Source organism: Salvelinus alpinus, chromosome 2 (genome assembly GCF_045679555.1).
Source record: "Salvelinus alpinus chromosome 2, SLU_Salpinus.1, whole genome shotgun sequence".
NCBI lineage: Eukaryota > Metazoa > Chordata > Actinopteri > Salmoniformes > Salmonidae > Salvelinus > Salvelinus alpinus.
In genome coordinates this window covers 125,262,894-125,285,230 of record NC_092087.1, presented here as the reverse complement: position 1 = coordinate 125,285,230, position 22,337 = coordinate 125,262,894, and the positions used below count along the sequence as shown (strand labels likewise).

The 22,337-nt window shown below is 43.1% G+C and overlaps 1 long non-coding RNA gene and 1 pseudogene across 2 annotated transcripts; both read right to left on the bottom strand.

Moving 5' to 3' along the window:
• Positions 1 to 26: 26 nt before the first annotated feature.
• Positions 27 to 4,546, bottom strand: LOC139568605 (uncharacterized). 2 transcript variants are annotated; one of them, XR_011673633.1, is made up of 3 exons: positions 4,483 to 4,546; positions 1,445 to 2,350; positions 27 to 1,346 (listed from the first exon to the last, which is right to left on the bottom strand). It is a non-coding gene; the product is annotated as an uncharacterized lncRNA (long non-coding RNA). The 2 variants fall into 2 exon arrangements; XR_011673632.1 differs by lacking the exon at positions 4,483 to 4,546 and having other exon boundaries at positions 1,445 to 4,470.
• A 3,118-nt stretch (positions 4,547 to 7,664) lies between these two features.
• LOC139542461 (keratin, type I cytoskeletal 13-like) lies at positions 7,665 to 19,204 on the bottom strand (annotated as a pseudogene).
• Positions 19,205 to 22,337: the final 3,133 nt, after the last annotated feature.

The following is a 22,337-nucleotide window of genomic DNA, read 5'->3' as shown; positions in this document are numbered from 1 at the left end:
AAATGTATGGTAAATAATGTATTGTGTCATTTTGGAATCCCTTTAATTGTACTTAAGAATAGAATATGATTTTATACAATTCTACATTAATGTGGATGCTACCATGATTACGGATAGTATATTTGTGCATCTAACTTTCTCACTCATCATTATTCACGATTCATTCAGGATTATCCGTAATCATGGTAACCACATATTATACTTTTGACCACTTTAATACACATATAATTGAATTTGTCCCAATTAATGGAGTAGAGAGCCAAAACAACAAAAAATGTGTCACTGTCCCAATACTTTTGGAGCTCACTGTAGGTGACAAATATATTTGGAAAGCAACTTACATTGACATTTTGGTAATTTAGCAGACACTCTTAGCCAGAGCGACTTGCAGTCGATTGTGATATTGGTGATATTGATTTATCATTATCAGATTATCATTATACAATTGAAATTGAATTTTGACAGATATATGCTTCTATAGACAGTAACAGAGCAGTGGTCATTAGGAAACATTTGAATATGCAATAAAAACCTTCATAAACCGGTGTTGACATCATTTCATGATTACATTAATAATATATATTTATGTTTTGAACACTTAACAATACAGCCATTGAACAGACATTAAATAAAGCATATTTCATATTTCAAAAGTTAGCTACAGTACTCTTGACAGGTGACACCACTACACTGTTCCATCCCAAAGCAGCGTAACAATCTATTCAGAGTGTGATGAAAGTTGTTCTTCTCAGGAATGCAGGCTGCGAACCCTGGATGGCCTTCAATTGTACTTCCTTGATTCTTCGTGTCCTCTCCACTTTCTCCTTCTCAAAATGCATTCGAGGAGAAGATGCAAATCAAATCAAATCAAATGTTATTGGTCGCATACACATGGTTAGCAGATGTTAATGCGAGTGTAGCGAAATGCTTGTGCTTCTAGTTCCGACCGTGCAGTAATATCTAACAATTTCACAACAACTACCTTATACACACAACTGTAGGAATTGAAGGAATGATTAAGAATATGTACATATAAATATATGGATGAGCGATGGCCGAACGGCATAGGCAACATGCAGTAGATGGTATAGAGTACAGTATATACATATGAGATGAGTAATGTAGGGTATGAAAACATTATATAAAGTGCCATTGTTTAAGTGACTAGTGATACCTTTATTACATCCAATTATGAATTATTAAAGTGGCTAGAGATTGAGTCAGTATGTTGGCAGAAGCCACTCAATGTTAGTGATGGCTGTTTAACAGTCTGATGGCCTTGAGATAGAAGCTGTTTTTCAGTCTCTGCAAGGTCCCTCCCTCTGACCTTCTCCACCAATGCATTTCTAGAAGAAGACGAGAAAATGGACACACAGGATCAATGAAAGGCAAAATGAGATCCACCACCTGTGTTCTTGGAAGGGGCGGTAGAGGGAGGGGTCACCTGGGGGCATGTGGGAGAGGTGTGGGCCCTCGCAGGCTAAACATGTCCCCACAGGACTAGTGTCGACACGGGGCCTTCCACAAACCAGAGACTGTTCCGACTCTTTGATCTCCATGGATGGCTTGTAAAGCTCCGCTGCTTTCTCAAAGACCCCCTCCGCACAGCTGGGGGAAAGAGAGGGAGGAGGGAGGAGAGGAAGATGGACAGAGAAGAGAGAAAACAAGGTTTAGAAAGAGATATGGGCCTCCTGAATGGCGCAGTGGTCTAAGGCACTGCATCGCAGTGCTAGCTGTGCCACTAGAGATGCTGGTTCGATTCCAGGCTCTGTCGCAGCCGACCACGACCAGGAGACCCATGGGGTGGTGCACAACTGGCCCAGCGTCATCTGGGTTAGGGCAGGGTTTGGCCAGCCGGAATGTCCCTGTCCCATCGTGCAATGGTGACTCCTGTGGCGGGCCGGGCGCATGCACGCAGACACGGTCGGGCAGGTGTACAGTGTATCCTCCGACATATTGGTGGGCGGGCTTCCGGGTTAAGCAGGCATTGTGTCAAGAAGCAGTGCGGCTTGGCTAGTTTGTGTTTTGGAGGACACACAGCTCTCGACCTTCTCCTCTCCCGAGTCCGTACGGGAGTTTCAGCGAGGGGACAAGACTGTAACTACCAATTGTATACCACAAAATTAGGGAGACAAAAAAATGTAAAAAGAAAGAGATAATGGGTTGATGATAATGATGATTAAACTAATCGTTCAGCTTATAGTGCTGTATGTATATTAACAATAAGATGGTGTGTGTGTACTCAACAGAGTACAGCTAGGTTCTTCAGATTCTCTCCGACCCGTGAGCGTCGCAGACTGTCCTCATACACTCTCATAGCCTGAGAGTGTAGCGCCTCACTCTGCTTCTTCTGTCAGACACACAATAACACAAAGTCAGACCAATGTACAGACAGAATCTGTGAGAAACAGTCTGAATTTCCATTTGAAGTCCAATTAAGCTGGGAAATCAAACCATACACATGCTGTATGCTTTCCAGCAGTTCCCATCTTTCCCTAATATGCATGCAGCAGACCTGGGTTTAATGTGAAAAATCATTTCAAACACCTTATCTGTGCCTGTTTGAGCTTGCCTGGCTTAATAAACCAAAACAAGTCCCAAACCTGCAAACCCTGTTTGAGTTTGCCCGGCACTCCAGGCAAACTCAAGAAAACTCAAGTATTTGAAAGGATTTGAACCCGTGTCTGGTATGCAGTGAACTGTTAGCATTGTTGGTCCTCTCAGCACTTGGCAGCAGATGCCAGCCAGGTTGACCAATGCTGTGGCCATACTGAGGTGTTTGGGTCCAAAGCCAGCTCATGCATAGGAACAGACTTCTCCAGTTTCCACCTGGACAACACATCTCCTCTGTCAGCTTCACAAATCAGGATAACACACGCTACAAGCTAATAGAACTCAAGGTCTCCAGGCTAACTGACAAACAGTAATACACATAACACTACCAGACATTGGACGGTTGCACAGACTCAGATTAAGCCTATACTCTCTTTAGAGGAGGACTTGACCAAAGTATTTATTCCATTGTCTTTACATTTTTTTGTGTTTAATTGATCATGCCATGGAGCATTGTGTGGTGTTCACTTTGTTTGTTGGGTCTGTAAAATCATTAACAATATTAAAAGGAGTGGTTCACGTATTCTGAACCAAATCTCAATTTTTTTATGTAAATGGTATGTTATAGAAGGGTACAGCCACTTCTTTGTGATTTCACTTGGTTTTGAGGAACGTACCCCACCCGCGACACACTTCCTCATTGCTCGTTCTGCAGTATGGGGGCTGCGGATAAACATGAACAAAGGCTCCAAAATCCCCCAAATACTTCCTTTTCGAAACAGCAAAACTCTCAGTAATTATTTATTATTTTTTTATTTTTTTATAAATGTACCCCTTTTTCTCCCCAATTGGTAGTTACAGTCGCTGCAACTCCCATACAGACTCGGGAGAGGCGAAGGTCGAGAGCCATGGGTCCTCCGAAACACAACCCAACCAAGCCGCACTGCTTCTTGACACAATGCCCACTTAACCCGGAAGCCAGCCGCACCAAACACCCCTGGCGACTGTGTCAGCTTGCACTGCGCCCGGCCCGCCACAAGAGTCGCTAGTGCGCAATGGGACAAGAATATCCCTGCTGGCCAAACCCTCCCCTAACCCGGACGATGCTGGGGGCAATTGTGCGCCGCCCCATGGGTCTCCCGGTCGCAACCGGCTGCAACAGAGCCTGGACTCGAACAGAGAATCTCTAGTGACCACTGCACCACTCGGAAAGCCCAGCTCTCAGTATTTTGACGCAGGTCTTTAGATGTTGTACACATGAAATTGTGTCATTCAGAACTTTATCTGCAACATTATGTTGCGACTAGAGTGATACTTCTCCGTCTATTCTAGCAGCAGGCTTCACGGAGAATGGAACAGCTGGATAGGAGAAATGGCTCAAGTCACACAAAATGGTGTAACTTTGCGGATAAAGTTCAGAATGGCACAATTTCATGTGTACAACATCCAAAGACCTGCATCACTATAGTGAGAGTGTGTCCGTTGTAACCGGACATATTTGGGTGTTATTAATCAATCAATCAAATGTATTTAGAAAGCCCTTTTTACATCAGCCGATGTCTCAAAGTGCTATACAGAAACACAGCCTAAAACCCCAAACAGTAAGTAATGCAGATGCAGAGTCTTTGTTCATGGTTGTTTTAGTGCCCCCATACTACACAACGATGATGAGGAAGTGCATCGCTGGTTGGGGTAAGTTTCTCAAAAACAAGTGCGGTCTGTACACTTTTATAACAGTCTATACACTTCTATTTCTGTTCTTCGCTTCTATAGCATGCCATTTACATCCAAAACACAGATTTGGTTGTAGAAAAAGTGAACTTCTCCTTTAAAATGTAAAAAAAAATGTGTCTAGGACTTGCCTTAATGGGATTATATGCAACATCCCCATGGCGTCTTGATTTGAAATGTACCATCTTCTCAACCTACCCTGCGTTTGTAGAGCAGGCCCAGGTGTTTGAGGGTGTAGGCCAGGGAGGGGGGGGGGGGGGGGGGGGGGTCCAAGCTCTCATCCTGATGTTCAGGGCTATCTCGTACTCTGCAGTCTCGTACTCCCTCCTCTAAGTGTGAATGGCAGCTAGGTTTTCGAGGGGCACAGTCAGGAACACTTTGGCTGCCGGGGAAAACACAGTAGGGAGACACAGTTTAACATAACAACAGCGAGTCTGGCGCCGGAGGGGATGGCTGCCGTTTCACGGGCTCTTAACCAACTGTGCTATTTTGTTAGTTTTTTCCCGTTGTTTGTAACTTGTTTTTTAACTTATTTTGTACATAATGTTGCTGCTACCGTCTCTTATGACCAAAAATAACTTCTGGACAGCGATTACTCACCTTGAACTGGGGGAAGATTTGTTCTTTAACGAGTCAGACGCAAAGGATATACTGCTTTCTCGGGAATGACCCCAAATCCCTGTCATTTGTGTGAAAAAGGGGGCGGAAGTCGGGCTGCCTTCTGAGAATTCATAGGCGAGTGAGTAAACCTCCACTACCATCTGTTCTATTGGCCAACGTGCAAGATTATCCTACCAACGGGACATTAAAAACTGTAATATCTTATGTTTCACAGAGTCGTGGCTGAACGACGACACGGATAATATATAGCAGGCGGGATTTTCCATGCATCGGCAAGACAAGGAAGCTACGTCTGGTAAGACGAGGGGCGGGGTGTGTGTCTTTTGTAAATAACAGCTTGTGCGCGATGTGTAATATTAAAAAAGTCTAGAGGTATTGCTCGCCTGAGGTAGAGTAGATAATGACAAGCTGTAAACCACACTATCTACCAAGACATATATTATTCGCAGCTGTCTATTTACCACCACAAACCGATGCTAGCACTAAGACCGCACTCAACGAGCTGTATAAGGCCATAAGCAAACAAGAAAATGCTCATCCAGAAGCGGTGCACCTAATGGCCGGGGACATTATTGCAGGCAAACTTAAATCCGTTTTAACTAATTTCTACCAGCATGTCACATGTGCAACCAGAGGGGGAAAAAACTCTAGACCACCTTTACTCCACGTACAGAGACGCATACAAATCTCTCCCTCTTCCTCCATTTGGCAAATCTGACCATCATTATATCCTCCTGATTCCTGCTTACAAGCAAAAACTAAAGCAGGAAGTACCAGTGACTCGCTCAATACCGAAGTGGTCAGATGACGCGGATGCTAAGCTACAGGACTGTTTTGCTAGCACAGACTGGAATATGTTCCAGGATTCATCAAAATGTCATTGAGGAGTATACCACCTCAGTCACCGGCTTCGTCAATAAGTGCATTGACGACAACGTCCCCACAGTGACCGTACGTACATATCCCAACCAGAAGCCATGGATTAGAGGCAGCATCCGCATCGAGCTAAAGGCTAGAGCTGCCACTTTCAAGGAGCGGGACACTGATCCGGACGCTTATAAGAAATCCTGTTACGCCCTCAGACGAACCATCAAACAGGCAAAACGTCAATAAAGGATTAAGATTGAATCCTACTCCCATTGTTCTCTGCAGATCCTCTCACACTCTGTCAGATTAAATAGAAAACAATTACTTTTAGAGTTAGTGTGTGTTGTGACATACAGTCGAAGCAGGCGGTCTACCTCATGAAAAAGTGCTGCTGAATTCCTACCGATCACAACTACACAATATCTACACAAAACCTCTGTATGATGAGCTGAATGTATTCTAACACGGCGTGCTCACACACCTGACTACATCCAGATCTGTCCCAGCTCGTTACATGCCTAGGAGAAAAAAGATGACCCAACGTACATCATCTGATCATCACCAACTCAATAATTAATGTTTTACAGTCAGGAAATAATTACATGTTAGTACTCACGTTTATTTTAAGAGTTTTATTTTAAGTGCATTTCACATGGGTCACACGTTCACAACATCATTAATAGGGAATGAAATAATGTAGGAAAATGGGAGAAGAGGAATGTGGAGTACTGACCGTGTTGATGGCCAGTACTGACAGTTCTGCTCTTAGAGCAGCAGAAGACCCAGTTGACTCAAACTTCCCTTAGAGCAGCAAAATGGTTTACTAGCAAGCAAAACATGTGGGTCACAAAACAGGTCTGCCCCACATGACCTGAATGATGGGTTGAAGCTACATCTCCTCCCACCTCCTCCTTCTTTTTCATTGGTTGTCTGATGCAACCAATCATAATCCGTTCTGCTCTGAGAACATGTTGGAGTAAGTGAAATTCCCAAGAGTGTTATGCTCATATAATGTAGGGCACAGTATGTGTGTTGGCCTCATCCACTCTGCAAAGGTATTTCTTTTCAGCTTTTGAGAGGACAGCAACAGACCCTCAACTATGATATCAGTGTGCTGGAATGCATTGACATCTATATTTAATCAACAGCCAACTGTATTAGGCCTATAGAACATGTATCATGCCATAGGCCTACAGAACATTCTTTCCTTTATTTAACTAGGCAAGTCAGTTAAGAACAAATTCTTATTTTCAATGACAGCCTAGAAACAGCAGGTTAACTGCCCTGTTCAGGGGCAGAACGACAGATTTTTACCTTGTCATCTCAGGGAGTCAATCTTGCAACCTTTCAGTTACTAGTCCAACGCTCTAACCACTAGGCTACCTGCACTCCAACATGAACTCTAAACTTGTCATAGAGTACAGAGAACATACATGGCCTGTGGTCCAGGAAGTAAAATAGCTTTATAATGGCTGATGATGCAAGTAATACTTTCTCTAATGTCACTTATGTAACTGTAATAATATGTTTCCACTTTACTCACTTTTAATTGGGCTAGCCAAAGATTTAAATAAGAGACCTGCCACCTGGTGGCAATGAATGGAAAAACAGGAAAAACATATTCTAGAAATAATATTCCATTTGCCATATGATAGAGCCATATAAGAGTTATAAGGTAACATGAGTAAATTACATCAGTTATCTTTCAGCTGATGCAATCCTGTCAGAAGGGAAATATTACAGTATGCGACCATGACATTATTTATATATATATAGATGGGGCTTGAACACCGGTCACCAGGGGTATGTGTGGTCCCGGGGTATGTGTGGTCCAGGGGTATGTGTGGTCAGTTACCGCTTCACCAGATCCCAGAACTATCTGGCCTTCTCAGTTAGTTAATATCCTGGACCTTCTCATCAACTGAGGTGGACACCACCTTCCCATCCACCATCTCCTCCACGATCACCCTCACCCGCTTCTGCATGTGTGGGTTGTACTCTGTGGAAAGAGCCACAACACAGGAATTCATTCATTCATTGTGTGTATTATGGGTAACAACACTTGATTCTTCATTGATTCATTCGCGATTAGAGATGTTGGTTAGAGCTGCCTTGCCCTATAAAAAACTCACAAAATTTGAGTTTGCTATTCACAAGAATCATTGCCTGATGTGAACCATGCCTCGAACAAAAGAGATATCAGAAAACCAAGGATTAAGAATTGTTGACTTGCATGAAGCTGGAAAGGGTAACAAAAGTATTTCTAAAAGCCTTGATGTTCATCAGTCTACGATAAGACAAATTGTCTATAAATGGAGAAAGTTCAGCACTGTTGCTACTCTTCCTAGGAGTGGCCGTCCTGCACAGATGACTGCAAGATCACAGCGCAGAATGCTCAATGAGGTTAAGAAGACTACTAGAGTGTCAGCTAAAGACTTACAGAAATCTCTGGAAAATGCTAACATCTCTGACGAGTCTACAATACGTAAAACATTAAACAAGAATGGTGTACATGGGAGGACACCACGGAAGAAGCCACTGCTGTCCAAAAAAAACATGCTGCACGTCTGAAGTTTGCAAAAGTGCACATGGATGTTCCACAGCGCAACTGGCAAAATATTCTGTGGACAGATGTAACTACAATTGAGTTGTTTGTAAGGAACGCACAACACTATGTGTGGAGAAAAAAAGGCACAGCACACCAACATCAAAACCTCATCCCAACTGTAAAGTATGGTGGAGGAAGCATCATGGTTTTGGGCTGCTTTGCTGCCTCAGGGCCTGGAAAGCTTGCTATCATCGACGGGAAAATGAATTCCCAAGTTTATCAAGACATTTAACAGGAGAGTGTTAGGCTATCTGTTCGCCATTTGAAGCTCAACAGAAGTTGGGTGATGCAATAGGACAACGACCCAAAACACAGAAGTAAATCAACAACAGAATGGGTTCAACAGAAGAAAATATGCCTTCTGGAGTGGCCCAGTCAGTCCTGACCTCAACCCGATTGAGATGCTGTGGTATGACCTCAAGAGAGCAGTTCACACCAGACATCCGAAGAATATTGCTAAACTGAAACAGTTTTATAAAGAGGACTGGTCCAAAATTCCTCCTGACCGTTGTGCAGGTCTGATCCGCAACTACAGAAAATGTTTGATTGACGTTATTTCTGCCAAAGGAGGGTCAACCAGTTGTTAAATCCAAAGGTTCACATACTTTTCCTACCCTGCACTGTGAATGTTTACACGTTGTGTTCAATAAAGCCATGAAAACGTCTAATTGTTTGTGTGTTATTAGTTTAAGCAGACTGTGTTTGACTATTGTTGTGACCTAGATGAAGACCAGATAACATTTTATGACCAATTTATGCAGAAATCAAGGTATTTCCAAAGGTACTTTACTTTACTATTTATATTTTTGACTACTTTTACTTCACTACATTCCTTAAGAAAATATTGTACTTTTCCTTGACACCCAAAAGTTCTCGTTACATTTTGAATGCTTAGCAGGACAGGAAAATAGTCCAATTCACGCACTTATCAACCGAACATTCCTGGTCATCCCTACTGCTTCTGATCTGGCGGACTCACTAAACCAACATGCTTTGGTTGTAAATTATGTCAGAGTGTTGGAGTGTGCCCCGGCTTTCCGTAAATTAAAAAAAACAAGAAAATGGTGCCATCTGGTTTGCTTAATATAAGGAATTAAAAATTATTTATGCTTTTACTTTTGATACTTAAGTATCTTTTAAACAAAATACTTTTAGACTTTTACTCAAGTAGAATTTTACTGGGTGACTTTTACTTTTATTTTTTGAGATTTTCTATTAAGGTATCTTTACTTTTACTCAAGTATGACAGTTGGGTACTTTTTCCACCTGTGTTTGCAATGAGGTGCCAATAAACAGCTGTCACCCCCCCATCCCTTCCCCTCCCTCTCTTTCCTGCCAATCCATTATCCCCTCTCACCTGAATCCCTCTCCATCCAGCAGCCTCCTGTACTCAGCGATCTCCATCTCCAGCCTCATCTTGATGTCCAGGAGGATCTGGTACTCGGAGGCCTGCTGCTGGATGCTGACGTTGAGCTGCTGCAGCTCCTCCTCCATGCTGTTGATACAAACCTGCAGCTGGCTCAGCTGGGAGCTGTAGCGGCCATTTATATCAGCGACGCTCTGCTCCAGGTACCCCTTCTAGGAATGTGTTTATGTTTGTAAGGGATGAAGTAAATGGAGACGGAAGAAAGGAGAGGGTAGTAGAAATGTATAAAGAGGGAGATGAAGAAGGGTAGAGATAGTTAGACTGGGTGTGCATGAGGGTGTTAGAACACCTTGACATCAAATAATCAAATCAAATCAAATCAAATTTTATTAGTCACATACACATGGTTAGCAGATGTTAATGCGAGTGTAGCGAAATGCTTGTGCTTCTAGTTCCGACAATGCAGTAATAACCAACAGTAATCTAACCTAACAATTCCACACTACTACCTTACACACACACACAAGTGTAAAGGGATAAAGAATATGTACATAAAGATATATGGATGAGTGGTGGTACAGAACGGCATGGCAGATGCAGTAGATGGTATAGAGTACGGTATATACATATGAGATGAGTACTGTAGGGTATGTAAACATAAAGTGGCATAGTTTAAAGTGGCTAGTGGTACATGTATTGCATAAAGATGGCAAGATGCAGTAGATGATATAGAGTACAGTATATATACATATGAGATGGGTAATGTAGGGTATGTAAACATTGTATTAAGTGGCATTGCTTAAAGTGGCTAGTGGTACATTTTTACATAATTTCCATCAATTCCCATTTTTAAAGTGGCTGGAGTTGAGTCAGTATGTTGGCAGCGGCCGCTAAATGTTAGTGGTGGCTGTTTAACAGTCTGATGGCCTTGAGATAGAAGCTGTTTTTCAGTCTCTCGGTCCCTGCTTTGATGCACCTGTACTGACCTCGCCTTCTGGATGATAGCGGGGTGAACAGGCAGTGGCTTGGGTGGTTGTTGTCCTTGATGATCTTTATGGCCTTCCTGTGACATCGGGTGGTGTAGGTGTCCTGGAGGGCAGGTAGTTTGCCCCTGGTGATGCGTTCTGCAGACCTCACTACCCTCTGGAGAGCCTTACGGTTGTGGGCGGAGCAGTTGCCGTACCAGGCGGTGATACAGCCCGACAGGATGCTCTCGATTGTGCATCTGTAGAAGTTTGTGAGTGCTTTTGGTGACAAGCCGAATTTCTTCAGCCTCCTGAGGTTGAAGAGGCGCTGCTGCGCCTTCTTCACAACGCTGTCTGTGTGGGTGGACCAGTTCAGTTTGTCCGTGATGTGTACACCGAGGAACTTAAAACTTTCCACCTTCTCCACTACTGACCCGTCGATGTGGATAGGGGGGTGCTCCCTCTGCTGTTTCCTGAAGTCCACAATCATCTCCTTTGTTTTGTTGACGTTGAGTATGAGGTTATTTTCCTGACACCACACTCCGAGGGCCCTCACCTCCTCCCTGTAGGCCGTCTCGTCGTTGTTGGTGATCAAGCCTACCACTGTAGTGTCATCCGCAAACTTGATGATTGAGTTGGAGGCGTGCATGGCCACGCAGTCGTGGGTGAACAGGGAGTACAGGAGAGGGCTCAGAACGCACCCTTGTGGGGCCCCAGTGTTGAGGATCAGCGGGGTGGAGATGTTGTTACCTACCCTCACCACCTGGGTGCGGCCCGTCAGGAAGTCCAGGACCCAGTTGCACAGGGCGGGGTCGAGACCCAGGGTCTCGAGCTTGATGACGAGTTTGGAGGGTACTATGGTGTTAAATGCTGAGCTGTAATCGATGAACAGCATTCTCACATGGGTATTCCTCTTGTCCAGATGGGTTAGGGCAGTGTGCAGTGTGGTTGTGATTGCGTCGTCTGTGGACCTATTGGGTCGGTAAGCAAATTGGAGTGGGTCTAGGGTGTCCGGTAGGGTGGAGGTGATATGGTCCTTGACTAGTCTCTCAAAGCACTTCATGATGACGGAAGTGAGTGCTACGGGGCGGTAGTCGTTTAGCTCAGTTACCTTAGCTTTCTTGGGAACAGGAACAATGGTGGCCCTCTTGAAGCATGTGGGAACAGCAGACTGGGATAAGGATTGATTGAATATGTCCGTAAACACACCAGCCAGCTGGTCTGCGCATGCTCTGAGGACGCGGCTGGGAATGCCGTCTGGGCCTGCAGCCTTGCGAGGGTTAACACGTTTAAATGTTTTACTCACCTCGGCTGCAGTGAAGGAGAGCCCGCAGGTTTTGGTAGGGGGCCGTGTCAGTGGCACTGTATTGTCCTCAAAGCGGGCAAAAAAGTTGTTTAGCCTGTCTGGGAGCAAGACATCCTGGTCCTCGACGGGGCGGATTTCCTTTTTGTAATCCGTGATTGACTGTAGACCCTGCCACATACCTCTTGTGTCTGAGCTGTTGAATTTCGACTCGATTTTGTCTCTGTACTGAGACTTGGCCTGTTTGATTGCCTTGCGGAGAGAATAGCTACACTGTTTGTATTCGGTCATGCTTCCGGTCACCTTGCCCTGGTTAAAAGCAGTGGTTCGCGCTTTCAGTTTCACGCGAATGCTGCCGTCAATCCACGGTTTCTGGTTTGGGAATGTTTTTATCGTTGCTGTGGGTACGACATCGTCAATGCACTTCCTAATGAACTCGCTCACCGAATCAGCATATTCGTCAATATTGTTGTTGGACGCGATGCGGAACATATTCCAATCTGCGTGATCGAAGCAGTCTTGAAGCGTGGATTCAGATTGGTCGGACCAGCGTTGAACAGACCTGAGCGCGGGAGCTTGTTGTTTGAGTTTTTGTTTGTAGGCTGGAATCAACAAAATGGAGTCGTGGTCAGCTTTTCCGAAAGGGGGGCGGGGGAGGGCCTTATAAGCGTCGCGGAAATTAGTATAACAATGGTCTAGTGTTTTTCCAGCCCTGGTAGCACAATCGATATGCTGATAGAATTTAGGGAGTTTTGTTTTTAGATTAGCCTTGTTAAAATCCCCAGCTACGATGAATGCAGCCTCAGGGTGTGTGGTTTCCAGTTTACAAAGAGTCAGATAAAGTTCGTTCAGGGCCATCGATGTGTCTGCTTGGGGGGGAATGTATACGGCTGTGATTATGATTGACGAGAATTCCCTTGGTAGATAATGCGGTCGACATTTGATTGTGAGGAGTTCTAGATCAGGTGAACAGAACGACTTGAGTTCTTGTGTGTTGTTATGATGATCACACCACTTCTCGTTAATCATAAGGCATACCCCCCCGCCCCTCTTCTTACCGGAAAGATGTTTGTTTCTGTCGGCGCGGTGCATGAAGAAACCAGCTGGCTGCACCGACTCCGTTAGCGTCCCTTGAGTTAGCCATGTTTCCGTGAAGCAGAGCACGTTGCAATCCCTGATGTCTCTCTGGAATGCTACCCGTGCTCGGATTTCATCAACCTTATTGTCAAGAGACTGGACATTGGCGAGTAGTATGCTAGGGAGTGGAGCGCGATGTGCCCGTCTCCGAAGCCTGACCACGAGACCGCCACGTTTTCCCCTTTTTCGGCGTCGCACAGGGTCGCCGGCTGGGATCAGATCCATTGTATTGTGTGGAAGGCAGAACACTGGATCCGTTTCGGGAAAGTCATATTCCTGGTAGGAACGATGATGAGTTGACGTTAATCGTATATTCAGTAGTTCCTCCCGACTGTATGTAATGAAACCTAAGATTACCCGGGGTACCGATGTAAGAAATAACACGTAAAAAAACAAAATACTGCATATTTTCCAAGGAACGCGAAGCGAGGCAGCCATCTCTTTTCGGCGCCGGAAGAGATTAGACCACTGTGGAGGTCTGAAAACATCTAACAAACTTTGATTTTGGAGTGTAATGTTCCTTTAAGACCTGAAGGAATTCCATATTTTAGGAACAGAGATAGGGTAAGGAGAAATGCTATTTGTTTAGGGATGCTGATTCACTAAGATGGTTTTACATCATACCTGAGTGAGCAGGCCATGCAGTTCAATCTCCAGGCTCTGGAAGGTCCTCTTCAGGTCGGTCACCTGAGACTGAGAGGTCTTCACCTCTGTGGTGCTGGTGGTGATCTGGCTCTGAAGCACCTCCACCTGACACACACACACACACACACACACACACACACACACACACACACACACACACACACACACACACACACACACACACACACACACACACATACATACACACATACACACACACTGTATTAGTCAAGTATAGTACCACTTCACAAAATACATGTAAATTGTGCCTCTTACAAAACACATTTAAGGACCCATGCCCACACCCTTCGAGGCCCCCTGACCTATTTTCAGAGGTTGTCTCACCTTGCTCTCAAACCACTTGGCAGCATCTCTCTGGTTCTTCGCTACCATGCCCTCAGACTGGGTCCTCATCTCCTCCTGCACCTTGCTCATGTCCACTGAGGAAGCACAGTCAACCTCCACATTCACAGCACCACAATGCTGCGTCCGCATCAACTGCATCTCCTAACAACAGGAAAAGGGGGACAAATTGTGCTATAATACCTGGGATTTGCAGTTTACTTATAAACAGGGAAGGGCAAAAGCGCCTGAAAACAATGAGTTACTGTATATTTGAGTACTTATAACAGTGAAGTTGCCGTAGATTTGCTGTGAGTGAGTTTTGCCCCCATGTGGCCAAACATTGAAAGGTCTCAAACCCAGTGAGAATTAATTAAGTGCAAAAAGAATGCAAACACTACAGGGGGTGCCATTGTGTCCTAATGAAAAACCACAGGCGGCTGTCCTGGCCCATTGACACTTCAGACAACAGCACAAGCATTAAGACTTGAGTGTGTGAGGAGAAATGAGGAGGTTACCTCCTCATGGCTCTTCCTGAGGTAGACCAGCTCCTCCTTCAGCCCCTCAATCTGCATCTCCAAGTCTCCTCTGGTGAGCGTAAAGCTGTCCAGGACTCCTCTCAGACGAGCCACATCCCCTTCCATCTTCATAGTCATGTTAGCCTCCGTCTCTAACCTACAGGGGTTCAGGAAAGACTACGAGACAACAAACCTAGATACAACTTGCCAAACCGTGAACTGATCCATAGCCTCTGCATACCCCCATAAGCATTTCTGTAGATCTGGAAGGATTGGATCTACTCAATCTCAAATCTATAGGCCAAAGCTACAAACAGAAACAGTACACTCACAGAGGCTGTGTACAGTACAAACAGGAAGTGCACCTACTTCATCTTGAAGTCTTCAGCTGCAACTCTGGCATTATCCACCCGCAGGATCATCTGAGAGTTCTCCACAGACCTGGCATGGATCTAAATCAAAATCAAATCAAATGTATTTATATAGCCCTTCGTACATCAGCTGATATCTCAAAGTGCTGTACAGAAACCCAGCCTAAAACCCCAAACAGCAAGCAATGCAGGTGTAGAAGCATGGTGGCTAGGAAAAACTCCCTAGAAAGGCCAAAACCTAGGAAGAAACCTAGAGAGGAACCAGGCTATGAGGGGTGGCCAGTCCTCTTCTGGCTGTGCCGGGTGGAGGTTATAACAGAACATGGCCAAGATGTTCAAATGTTCATAAATGACCAGCATGGTCAAATAATAATAATCACAGTAGTTATCGAGGGTGCAGCAAGTCAGCACCTCAGGAGTCTAGGAACAGGAGGACAGCCAAGTCAATGGAATGTAATAACAGAGTCAACTATGTATGGGATATCATGTGTTTAGATCAGCAGATCTGGTTCATGTCTACTGTTCATTCATATACAACAGAACACAGTTTTTCAACAATCGACAAGATAAATACTGAAAGACTTTAGGAATTACACCTCTAATCTATCACTTATCTAATTCATTCTAATGACTCTCTTCTTTCACAAACCTGTTGGCATCCTCTCAATCCTATCCCCACCTCCCTTCCCACTGGGCACAGACGTCAAATCAACATCTATTCCATGTTGGTTCAACATAATTACATTGAAATGACATGGAAGCAATGTTGATTCAACCAGTGTGTGCCCAGTGGGTTGCTACATTAAGACTACATTACCCAGAAGTACCTTGTTGCGGATGTCTGTGATGGTGGCATAGAACCCACTGAGGTCCTTCTTGTGAGTCGGTGATCTCATCTCGTAGAACTCTTTGATCTGCAACTCCAACTTGCTATTGGCTGTCTCTAGAGAGTGCACCTGTGTACACAGAGAGTGGAGGGAATCAGTTCAGTTCATGGGTCTGTCTGAAATGGCACCCTATTCCCTATATAGAGCACGTCTTTTGACCAGAGCCCTATCAATCAATCAATCAATCAATCAAATGTATTTATAAAGCCCTTCTTACATCAGCTGATGTCACAAAGTGCTGTACAGAAACCCAGCCTAAAACCCCAACAGCAAGCAATCCAGGTGTAGAAGCACGGTGGCTAGGAAAAACTCCCTAGAAAGGCCAGAACCTAGGAAGAAACCTAGAGAGGAACCAGGCTATGAGGGGTGGCCAGTCCTCTTCTGACTGTACCGGGTGGAGATTATAACAGAACATGGCCAAAATGTTCAAATGTTCATAGATGACCAGCAGGGGCAAATAATAATAATCACAGTGGATGTCGAGGATGCAGCAAGTCAGCACCTCAGGAGTAAATGTCAGTTGGCTTTTCATAGCCGATCATTCAGAGTATCTCTACCGCTCCTGCTGTCTCTAGAGAGTTGAAAACAGCAGGTCTGGGACAAGTAGCACGTCCGGTGAACAGTTCAGGGTACCATAGCTGCAGGCAGAACAGTTGAAACTGGAGCAGCAGCACGGCCAGGTGGACTGGGGACAGCAAGGAGTCATCAGAACAGGTAGTCCTGGGTCAAGGTCCTAGGGCTCAGGTCCTCCGAGAGAGAGAAAGAAAGAAAGAAAGAAAGAAAGAAAGAAAGAAAGAAAGAAAGAAAGAAAGAAAGAAAGAAAGAAAGAAAGAAAGAGAATTAGAGAGAGCATACTTAAATTCACACAGGACATGGGATATGACAGGGGAAATACTCCAGATATAACAGACTGACCCTAGCCCCCCGACACATAAACTACTGCAGCATAAATACTGGAGGCTGAGACAGGAGGGGTCGGGAGACAATGTGGCCCCATCCGACGATACCCCCGGACAGGGCCAAACAGGCAGGATATAACCCCACCCTATGGGCCCTGTTATGCACTACATAGGGAATAGGATACCATTTGGGGCGCATGCCATCACGTTATGTGAATCTGCGCACTCCCATGAGATAATCCCCAACATAATGGAATTTAAAATAAATTATCAAATCCTGCTATGTCATTGTCCTCATCAGTGGTGTAAAGTACTTAAGTAAAAATACTTTAAAGTACTACCTAAGTAGGTATTTTGGGTATCTTTACTTTACTTTACTATTTATATTTTTTACAATTGTTACTTTTACTCCACCACATTCCTCAAGAAAATAGTGTACTTTTTACTCCATAGATTTTCCCTGACACCCAAAAGTACTCATTACACTTTGAATGCTTAGCAGGACAGGAAAATGGTCCAATTCACACTCTTATCAAGAGAACATCCCTGGTCATCCCTACTGCCTATGATCTGGCAGACTCACTAAACACATGCTTTGGTTATAAATTATGTCAGAGTGTTGGAGTGTGCCCCAGACAATCAGTACAAAAAATGTAAATAAATAATTGTCCCGTCTGGGTTGCTTAATATAAGGAATGTGAAATTATTTACACTTTTACTTTTACTTTTGATACTAAAGTATATTTGAGCAATTACATTTTCTTTTGATACTTAAGTATATTTAAAACCAAAGACTTTTGGACTTTTACTGAAGTAGTATTTTACTGCGTGACTTTCACTTTTACTTGAGTCATTTTCTATTAAGGTAATTTATGACAATTGGTTAGTTTTTCCACCACTGGTCCTCATGTATTTAGGAACGTGTGTTTATAATAGGAGTACAGGTGTGTCTTTTAATAATAATGAGACTTTCCTTGGAGCTTTACAGGCAAACTATAGGTTACTGTTTCTTCTCAATAGCAATTAGAAAAATTAATGAAGGAATAAATCGCTTTTAAAAAGTTACAAGTTAAGTAAAAATTGACCGTATAGTGTGTATATATATATATATACATATATATATATAGTGGCGTACAGCAGGTCAGCCACCAGGGGGAGACTCGTCGAGGCCTGGTGACAGACGGAGTATATATCACACGGCGATGGCTCCATCTGCTGGACGTGCCAGGTCTCGACGGGCTCTCCGCCCAGGACTAATTGGGGCTGATTGGGGAGTTGGTGAGTAATCAAGGGCTGATTGCTCACCAGCTCTACAAGCCCCATAAAGCTGCCAGAAGGGCAGCACACAGGAGAGGACTTGGGGAAGTAAGGTGACTGCTGTGTAGTTGGAGACGGTGCCCAGGCAAAAGCGAGCGAGTAAGGGATCGGAGGAAGGGATCGGAGGGAGGGAGGGAGGGAGGGAGGGAGGGAGTTTGAGTTTGTGTGCCCACAGAATATAGCAAGACCTGGAGCCCAGAAGACGGTATCCCGGAGAGGGTCTCATGGGGGAGACCTATCCTTTTCTTTTGATTGACTATTTAATAAACACCCTTGAAACCGAGCAAATCATACTCTGTCCATGTCTGATCTGTGTAAACGTCTTGACCCAACCCCCTGGTCTGCCACAATATATATATATATATATTATAGGGACAATTTACTGCAGCCTACTGTATTATCACATTTAATTGAACATTGTGGATAGTATTGATGAAAGGGGTTATTTAAAACAAAAATGCTTTCTAAGAAAGATTAAAGATCACTTTCTAATAAAACAATTCTGTATCATCGACTATGTAGTGTTTTGAAAAGAGTTATCACTCTGCCTTGTCTTTCGGTCTCCATAATGTGGGCTGTGCGTAATATCCCGCAGCGCGCCTAATCTCCATCCACATCCCCATCACTCTTCCTTACCTTTTCCAGGTAGGTGGCCAAACGGTCGTTCAGATTCTGCATGGTATGCTTCTCGTTGGCAACAATAGTGGTCTGGCCTGGCCCGTCCATAGAGAAAGAGGATTGAGGGATACGGGTGCCTTATCCCCCGGCACCTTACCTCTAAGCCAAAACAGTACAAATCGTTCATTCACGCTGGACCCACAAGACAACGTGATCCACATGCCTCGCTATGTAAACTCATCCCCTCAAGACTTCACTGTCACTATCCTCAAACCACCACCCATTGAAACCCCAAAGCCCCCTCATTCAGCCAATAGACTGCATATTTAAAAAACAATGAACTTGATGCCCTCTATGTATTCTCTGGTGACTCTAAAGGTTAAAAGGAAGTGTTTGACTTGACTCTTCTTTGGCACCGTGTGACGAGAGGTATTTCCAGGGAAACCAAGACGCCATTGCGTGCCTAATCACTTGGCAGGCTTTCTGCTATTTCTACTGTTTCCTTTGGTTCTATTATCACAAGTAGATATATTTATGTTCTGCCTCGATTAGCGTAAGACGGTAACAAAAGCTAAAGAGTCGGTCGTTATTGTCTTTGGCCTACATGCAATTCCCTCCAAATGTCAATTGGAATGCCTGTGTGTCTTCGCTATTATGTGGTGGAAAAAGTACCCACATGTCATACTTGAGTAAAAGTAAAGATACCTTAATAGAAAGTTACTCAAGTGAAAGTCACACAGTAAAATACTACTTGAGTAAAAGTAAAGATACCTTAATAGAAAGTTACTCAAGTGAAAGTGAAAGTCACACAGTAAAATACTACTTGAGTAAAAGTAAAGATACCTTAATAGAAAGTTACTCAAGTAAAAGTGAAAGTCACACAGTAAAATACTACTTGAGTAAAAGTAAAGATACCTTATGTCACGCTCTGACCTTAGTTCCTTTGTTATGTCTTTATTTTAGTTTGGTCAGGGCGTGAGTTAGGGTGGGCATTCTATGTTGTTTTTTCTATGTTTTGTTCTATTGTTCTATTTCTATGTGTTTGGCCTAGTATGGTTCTCAATCAGAGGCAGGTGTCAGTCATTGTCTCTGATTGGGAGCCGTATTTAGGTAGCCTGTTTTTCATTGTGTTTTGTGGGTGATTATTTTCTGTTTCCTGTGTTAGTGTTTTCACCATACGGGACTGTTTCGTTTTTTTTCAGAATTTTGCACTTTGTTATTTTGTATTGTTTAGTGTTCAGTTTTATAATAATTAAAATGGACACTTACCACGCTGCACATTGGTCCGACATTTCATACTCCTCTTCAGACGAGGACGAAACCCGTTACACCTTAATAGAAAGTTACTCAAGTGAAAGTCACACAGTAAAATACTACTTGAGTAAAAGTAAAGTTACCTTCATAGAAAGTTACTCAAGTGAAAGTGAAAGTCACACAGTAAAATACTACTTGAGTAAAAGTAAAGATACCTTCATAGAAAGTTACTCAAGTGAAAGTGAAAGTCACACAGTAAAATACTACTTGAGTAAAAGTCTAAAAGTATTTGGTTCTAAATATACTTAAGTATCAAAAGTAAATGTAGTTACTGAAATATACTTTTAAGTATCAAAAGTAAAAGTATAAATCATTTCAAATTCCTTATATTAAGCAAAGCAGGCGGCACCATCGTCTTTTTTTATGTATGGATAGCCAGGGGTACAGTCCAACACTCAGACATCATTCACAAACAATGCATTTGTATTTAGTGAGTCTGCCAGATCAGAAGCCTTAGGGATGACCACATGTTCTCTTGATAAGTGCATGAAATTGACCATTTTCCTGTCCTGCTAAGCATTTATCATGTAATGAGTACTTTTGGGTGTCAGGGAAAATGTATGGAGTAGAAAGTACATTATTTTCTTTAGGAATGTAGTGAAGTAAAAGTCTCTTGGCTGTGGTATCCTGACAACAATTCCAGTGTTTTTAAAAATATTTATTTTATTGACAAGCTTCATTGACAACACTCTAAATGGATATCATATCTGTATGAATTGAATGATATTTTTTTTACAGCTTTTAAAGACTATAATATATACAGAAGATAGTTCCTTAACTATTTAGAAAATCTATAAGTTAACAACTCTAATGTTGGTGTCACGCCCTGACTGTAGAGAGCTTTTTATGTCTCTATTTTGGTTTGATCAGGGTGTGATTTGGGTGGGCATTCTATGTTCATTTTCAATGTTTTGTATTTCTTTGTGTTTGGCCTGGGTGTGGTTCTCAATCAGAGGCAGCTGTCTATCGTCTCTGATTGAGAATCATACTTAGGCAGCTTTTTCCCACCTGTGTTTTGTGGGTAGTTGTTTTCTGTTTAGTGATTTGCACCTGACAGGACTATTTCGGTTTCGGTTATTCACTTTGTTATTTTTGTTTAGTGTTCAGTTTAAATAAAAAGTCATGAACACTTACCACGCTGCCCTTTGGTCCGATTCCTCTTCATCCGACGACGACACCCGTTACAGTTGGTCACTGTCAATGATTCTCCCTTTAGTCCAGATAAGACTGGAGGACGTACGTCATCACACACTGTCCACTTAACCTTTTCTCATCGGTTGTTTAGGTTTCGCTTTAACGATATCACTGTCAAATTGTATAACTACACTCTAAAAAGAAAAGGTTCCGGCAGTATCCTTTAGGGGTTCTTCAAATTGAAACTGTGGGGGAACCCTATAAGTTCTTCGAAGAACTCTTTAAAAGGTTGATTTTAGTGGCAAAGCTGAATAAACTAATATAAATATGAGGTCAACTCCGAGCAGAGCCTCAAGTCCAATTGGTATATTCTCTGGCGTGTTGATGTTAATGTGTTGATGCTCTCCGTATCCATAGCCAGAATGATTTTGCAGTGCATGGTGATTGAACAGGTTTCCTGTTATATTCATCAGAGGTGTAGTGAGAGTGAAGTCTGTGAATCCAGAATTGTTTAACTATACAGATGTTTAACAAAACATGCACACGACAGTATTCATACCTTGATTTTTGTGGTAAATATGAATGAAAAAGCTGTTTTGATAATGGTTTTACATACCTTGTCCATAATGTAGAGGCCTATGGGATTTTCATTGAAGAGGTAAGGGAGGAGGATGGTACATGTGATCTGCATAACATACCATTACTAATTGACATACCTTTGTATGCCTCCTCTGTATACCTAAAGACACACAAGTGAACAGTTCAGTCATCTGCACCCAATACAGCTAGCCTTCAACATTTTTCTAATAGCATACATATTCTTACCGCTTTGTTGATTTGATAGCCATTAAATTGTCAATTTTCTGTTTTCGAAAAATTTGCACAAATATGAAAAGACAACATCTGTCATCAAACAATATACAGTGGGGAGAACAAGTATTTGATACACTGCTGATTTTGCAGATTTTCCTACTTACAAAGCATGTAGAGGTCTGTAATTTTTATCATAGGTACACTTCAACTGTGAGAGACGGAATCTAAAACAAAAATCCCGAAAGTCACATTGTATGATTTTTAAGTAATTAATTAGCATTTTATTGCATGACATAAGTATTTGATACATCACAAAAGCAGAACTTAA